This window comes from Myotis davidii, unplaced genomic scaffold (genome assembly GCF_000327345.1).
Source record: "Myotis davidii unplaced genomic scaffold, ASM32734v1 scaffold176, whole genome shotgun sequence".
Classification (NCBI taxonomy): Eukaryota; Metazoa; Chordata; class Mammalia; order Chiroptera; family Vespertilionidae; genus Myotis; species Myotis davidii.
In genome coordinates, this window is record NW_006287911.1 from 1,255,573 (window position 1) to 1,262,868 (window position 7,296).

Genomic DNA, 7,296 nt, shown 5'->3' on the forward strand with positions numbered 1-7,296 from the left:
AATTTCTAGACGTATCATTCAGTGTCATTGCCACTGCAACAAATAAGTTTCCTTCTTGAGCTGGGTATTTTATTTCATTCAGACTTTCTCTTGGCAATATGTAAAGTAAATGAATAGAATTCTAGAAAATGAGCCTTAGATGAAACAAAATTTAATGACATTCTCATAGCAAAACCCTAAAATTATGGGCCATACTAATATGGTTGATATTCTTCTGAGTAACTCATTAAAATAATTGTGTTTTATTTAAAAAGGAACATGTTCAACCCAGCTGGCATGGCTCAGTAGTTGAACATCGACCTATGAACCAGGAGGTCTTGATTCCAGTCAGGGCACATGCCCATGTTGTCGACTCTATCCCCAGTGTGGGGTGTGCAGGAGACAAATGATCAATGGTTCTCTCTCATCATTGATGTTTCCGTCTCTCTCTCCCTCTCCCTTCCTCTTCGAAATCAATAAAATATTTTTTTTTAAAAAAAACCGTGTTCAGTGTGGAACCTCTGCAAAATACAGAAAAGAACAAAGAAGAAAGGTAAATCATGAACTAATTTTTTTTTCTTTTTCAGAGGGGATGGGAGAGGGAGAGATAGAAACATCAATGATGAGAGAGAATCATTGATTGGCTGCCTCCTGCACACCCCTTACTGGGGATGAAAACCCCTACCCGGGCATGTGCCCTTGACCAAAATCAAACCCAGGACCTTCCATGATGAGGAGCCAGAGCAGAGTTTTTAGCAGAGTGGCATGATCTTTCTGAACCACAAATCTGACCATGTTGAGAAGTATGGGAAGGTGAGGAAATTGGAGGCAGTTAAGAGGGGAGGCTTTATTAAGGCAGTGGGAAGTACATTTGGAGCGAATATATTTGAGAGGAATGTAGAATTGATAGGACTTCATTAATTTTATAATTAAATGAAAGGTGTAGCTTTAATCATTATTTGCAAAAGGTTAGCTATATTTTTAGTATTATTAATATTTAAAGTCACTTGAGCATCAAATTGGCTCAAAAAAGACAACAGGAAATCTGTAAATGTGAAAGGGGGGAAAACACATTTTTAATGACGGCAGTAACATTTTGAAAGCATGAAACAAATCATTAACTAAAAAATCACAGGTCTGGTATGTGAATTTAGATTTACAACCCAGGTTTGCAGTAATTTTCATATAACTGGTTTCAATGGGTAAGAAAATTTAAAAACTACCATAGCTATAGCATCTTTGAAATGGAATATCCTATAGTTTTAAAAATCACAGTTGTATATTCCATTATTCTGTGTGAGCTTTTGTCATAAAAATCTTGTCTATCCACATATAAGCCATGGCTAAATTCCTGGATCAAATATTTTAGAAGGAATTTAGCAATGTTTTTCATCACATAATCTATCTGCTCATTAGAGAAAGCCTGGCCACTCTGCTGGTGATAGAAATTGGAATTTTCAGGTCATCTGAAAGATCACTTTCTATTTTAAAAGATTTTTAATTCCTACTAGTAAATAAAAGCTATTTATAAATGTGTCTTAATTCCTTTCACAAGTACTATCCAGAATCAAAAATTCTTCTTTTTTCACCACCTTGAAAAAAATTACTTAGCCTTATTAATTTTTAATGTTGCTGTTATGGTAAGTAAATTTACTTTTCTGGAAAGTCCTACACTCATCAGGAAACATTTATTGAGTTTCTATTTGTAGAACACTATTCTAGCCATCCTGAGAAATAAGTTTCTCAAGGGCACTTTTATAATCCACTTGGTGAGACAAAATAGACCTGTGAACTAATAAATATTCAGTGACAAGCAACTGAAAAAGCACTATGGGGATGCAGGAAAACTGAAGGATCAAAGGAAAATATTTCCTAGAAGACAGTTTTAAATAGAACTTAGAGAAAATAAATGTTTTTTTAAAGTCAAGACATTTTCCCTTCAAATACAGAATTATTTTTTGACATGAGGTTCTTTCTTCACTGAGTATACCTGTTTTCATGGGTTCCCTGAATTATTTCTATGGATCCATTATCAGTTTAGCAATTACCTGAGAAGCCCTGGTAAGTAAAAGATCCATTTCAAAGAAGCTGTTTTTATTTTGTTTTGTAATAAGATTTCATTTGGAATAAAAATGGTTTCTGGGTGAGAAAACCAAGATGGCAGCGTAGGTAAACGCGGTATTCCACACCTCCCACAACAACATCAAAATTATTACTAAAATACAGAACAACCATCATTCAGAACTGCCTGAAATCTGCCTTAATGGAAGCTCTACAACTAGAGAAGTAAAGAAGAACATTGAGACTGGTAGGAGGGATGGTGGTGCAGAGCGAGCTGGTTAGACACCCACATGTGGCATTTTTTAAATCAGGAGGGATATCTAAGCTGTGGAGGCCTCCGGTGAGAAACAAGGGGTCCCAGCCCACACCAGGCTCCCAGCCCAGAGTTTCAGTGCCAGGAGGAGGAGTCCCTGTAACTTTGGGCTATAAAAACCAGTGAGGATTGCAGCTGAGTGACAAGGAGGCTGCTGGCGACCCAGGCAGTCCCTCTTAAAGGGTGGGTGCACGGACTTACTTCTGAACTCCAGCCCTGGGGCAGTGGCTTGGGGAATCCAGGATATACAGGGAGGAACTGGATTGTCTGGCATCAGAGCAAGAACTAAGTGGTGGCTTTCTCTTAGGCAGGGGTGCTTGCAGGGGCCATTATTCCTGTTGAAGAGCTGACGGGGTGGGGGTGCAGGGATCATTGTTCCTATGCTGAGATCTTCCCCACAGCAGAGGTGACTGGCAGGCACCATATCTAAGTCTCCATCAACCTGGCTCACACTGTTCACTCCCACCTAGTGATTCTCTAAAACCCGGCCCCATCCAATTTGCAGCCCCACCCAAGCTGTTTGCAGCAGCTTTTCCATATAAATGGCCTGTCTTGGCTCAGGCTTCAGACTTTCCTAAAATCTCTCAAACAAGCCGGAGCTGGCATCAGCATACCCCATACCACTCAATAACAGGCCCCAGGCCTAGAACTAGCAGCAGCCTGCCTTGCTTCATAGCTTGGCCTCTCCTAGGCACTCCCAAGCCCAAAGCAGTAGTAGCCATCTGCAGATCACTTTGTAGCTCCTGATGGGAGCCCCAGGCAGGGCACAGGCAATGGCTGACTTTGCACCTCCAGGGGGGCCCCAGAGCCAGTGCACCTGGTAGACAGCTTCAGACTATGCCAGATTACAACTCAACATATCCACAAGCAACACACTCAAGGGGTAGACTCAGTGAGCACCAAAGCACCACTGAAGGAAGTCCTGCTCCATAAGGGTATCTCCTGCACAGCAGTTCTTCTGCTGTAGTCGTAGCTGGTCCACACAGCCAGTTGGTCTGGGGGTCAGTTCCTTCCAGTGACACCGACAACAATCAAGGCTCAACTACAACAAAACAGTGTACACACAGGGGCACATCTAAAGTGCCCAACTCAGGTGACTAGAGAAGCTGAGCCACTGGGCCCTATAGGAACCTTCTACACAAGACCACTCTACCAATTCCAGGAGACAGGGAAACAGCCAAAATGTGGAGACAAAGAAACATGTCAGAAATAAAAGAACAGAAGAACGCTCCAGAAAAAAAACTAAATGAAATGGAAGCACGAAAACTACTAGATACAGAGTTCAAAACAATGTCAAAACAATGGTTATAATTATGCTCCAGGATCTTTTCATTTTAATTTATCTTTATTGTTGAAAGTATTACATCTGTCTGCTTTATCTGTTTATTTTTCCCTATTGACTCCCTCCTTGCCGGGGTCCAACCCCAGCAGGTCCAGGGGTCCCCAAAGGTGTGGACGGAGTCGGCGAAGAAGGAATGACATGGAGACAGCATTCAGTTGATCAGCAGCCTAGACAGGATCTCCAGCCAAGTTCTGGTCTGGATCTCCAGCGACGTTCTGGTGTTTATTGTCTTGTTACCAGGAATTGAACTGACTTCCTGATTCATAGGTCTACGCTCGATCACTGAGCCACACCGACTGGGCTTGATGGCCATTTATTTGATTACACATTATTAAGAATGTCAACAGAATTAGACCTTTTTGTAATAAGGAAAAATATTACTTTTAATGAAGATATATACATCAGAAATAATTTTGGCATATTTCCTTCAAGTGCCTGTCATATGATAGGATTACAGGAGTGTGTGTTTTTGTGATATGATTGGATTACAGGAGTATGCTTTCTATATAATTTGATAATTTTGACAAGTATTAATTGATTAAATAATAATGATTTTTTTTCATTTTAATTTATCTTTATTGTTGAAAGTATTACAGCTGTCTGCTTTATCTGTTTATTTTTGCCTATTGACCCCCTCCTTCCCGTACCCACCTCTCCCAAGCCTTTGCTACACTATTGTCTATGTCCATGGGCTATGCATATATGCATATAAGTTCCCCAGATAATCTCTCCTTCCCCACCCCTCTACCCCCACCTTCTGTCTGAAATTCATCAGTCTGTTCATGGTTCTATGTCTCTGGATCTATTTTGTTCATCAGTTTATTTTGTTCATTAGATTTCACATATGAGTGAAATCATGTGATACTTGTCTTTCTCTGACTGGCTTATTTTTTTTAGCATAATACTCTGAGGTCCCTTCATGCTGTCTCAAAGGGTAAGTAATACTTATTTTTTCTGCTGCATAGTAGTCCATGGTATAAAGGTACCACAGCTTTTTTTATCCACTCATCTGCTGTTTCCAAATCTTAGCTATTGTAAATTGCACTGCTATTAACATAGGGGTACATACAGTATTTCCTATTAGTGTTTCAGGTTTCTTAGGATATAGTCCTAGAAATAGGATCACTGGGTCAAATGGGAGTTCCATTTTTAATTTTTTGAAGAAACTCCATACTGTTTTCCACTGTGGCTACACCAGTCTTCCCACCAGCAGTGTACTAGGGTTCCCTTTTCTCCACATCTTCGCCAGCACTTAACACTTGTTGATTTGTGTTTTGTTTTGTTTTATTGGTTTCAGAGAGGAAGGAAGGAGAGAGAGACAGAAACATCAATGATTAGAGAGAATCATTGATCAGCTGCCTCCTGCACACCCCACACTGGGGATCAAGCCTGCAACTCAGGCATGTGCTCTCACTAGTAATTGAACCGTGACCTCCTGGTGCATAAATCAACATTCAACCATTGAGCAACACTGGCTAGGCTGTTAATTTATTGATGATAGAGCATCAACCTGCAGACTGAAGGATCTCAGGTTTGATTCTGTTCAAGAATTCCCAGGTTAGGGGCTCAATCCCCAATAGGGAGCATGCAGGAGGCAGCTGATGAATGATTCTCTCTCATCATTGATGGTTCTATCTCCTTCTCCCTTCAACTCTGAAATTATATATTTGTTTTTTAAAGCAGCTAGAGAAAAGCAGTTAGTTACCTATAAGGGAGCACCCATACTACTGCCACCTGATTTCTCAACAAAAATTTTGCAGGCCAGAAGGGAGTGGCAATAAATACTTGAAGTAATGAAAAGCAAGGACATATGACCAAGATTACTCTACCCAGCAAAGCTATCGTTTAGAATTGAAGGTCACATAAAGAAATGAACTGGCAATAAATACATATCTATCAACAATTGAATCTAAAAATCAAAATAAACAAGAAATCAAATTAACAAAATAAACTGATGAACAAAATTGAACCAGATGGCACGGAAATATGGAACAGACTGATGAACCTCAGAGGCAAGGGGAGAGGGAGAGGTCAGGAAGAGATTAACCAAATAATTTTATGCATACTAGAGGCCCGATGCATGAAGTCATGCAAGAGTAGGGCTTCTTTCCCCTGGCTGCCAGCACTGGCTTCCCTCCAGCTGCCGGGACCCAGGACCTGGGCTTCCCTCACAACCTTGGCTTCATCTGGAAGGTTGTCTGGTTTAATTAGCATATTATGCTTTTATTATATGCACTAGGGGCCTGGTGCACGAAATTCGTGCACTGGGTGGAGGAGTGGGGAGAGTGTCCCTCAGCCCAACCTGCCCCCTCTCACATACTGGGAGCCCTCAGGCGTTCACCCTCCAATCGCAGGATCGGCCCCTTGCCCCCTGCAGACTGAAGGATCTCAGGTTTAATTCTGTTCAAGAATTCCCAGGTTGGGGGCTCAATCCCCAATAGGGAGCATGCAGGAGGCAGCTGATCAATGATTCTCTCTCATCATTGATGGTTCTATCTCCTTCTCCCTTCAACTCTGAAATTATATATTTATTTTTTAAAGCAGCTAGAGAAAAACCCCTGGGCAGGGGACCCTCATTTCCCCCCATCACTGGTTCTGCCCCCAGCCCAGGCCTGATGCCTTTGGCCCAGGGGTCAGGCCTGGGCAGGGAACCCCCAGACCCCTCCAATTGCTGGCTCTGCCCCTGGCCCCGGCCTGATGCCTCTGGCCCAGGAATCATGCCTGGGCAGGGGACCCCCATCTCCCTCTGATCACTTGCTCCACCCCCCCGCCCAAGCCTGACGCCTCTTACTCAGGCTTCAGGCCTGGGCAAGGGGACCATCATATCCCCCCAATCCCTGGCTCCGCCCCCCACCCAGGCCTGATGCCTCTGACTCAAGCATCAGGCCTGGGCAGGGGACCCCCAGTCCCCTCCGATTGCTGGCTCCACCCCCCCCCCAGGCCCGATGCCTCAGCCAGAGGAGTTGACCCTCATCACCCTCCGATCGCCGATCACCAGATCGGCCCCTTGCCCAGGCCTGAGGCCTCCGGCAGAGGGGTCAGGCCTGGGCAGGGGTGGAGCCTGTAACCGCGGGGAGCTGGGGGTCCCCTGCCCCGGGCTGATGCTTGAGTCAGAGGCATCAGGCCGGGGGGGGGGGCGGAGCCAGGGATTGGGGGGATATGATGGTCCCCTTGCCCAGGCCTGAGGCCTCCGGCAGAGGGGTCAGGCCTGGGCAGGGGTGGAGCCTGTAACCGCGGGGAGCTGGGGGTCCCCTGCCCAGGCCTAACTCCTCTGGCCAAGGCATTAGGCCTGGGCAGGGGACTCCCAGCTCCTCACGAACTCCCGCTCTGCCCCTGCCCAGGCCTAACGCGTCTCCACCCCTGCCCCTGCAGGACGCCTCTGGCTGAGGTGTCCGGCCCGGGCAGCGGGGACCCGCAGCTGCAGCGGCCCCGCAATCGTGGGCTTCGCTTTAGGCCCAGGCAAGGGACCCCTAGCTCCTGGGACTGCCAGCTTCGACCATGCCCAGCTCCCATCGCTGACTCCACCCCTACTTCCTGCTATCACTGGCCAGGGCAGCAAAGGCGCCTGATTCTCTGATCATGGCTGGGGGGCATTGGCGAG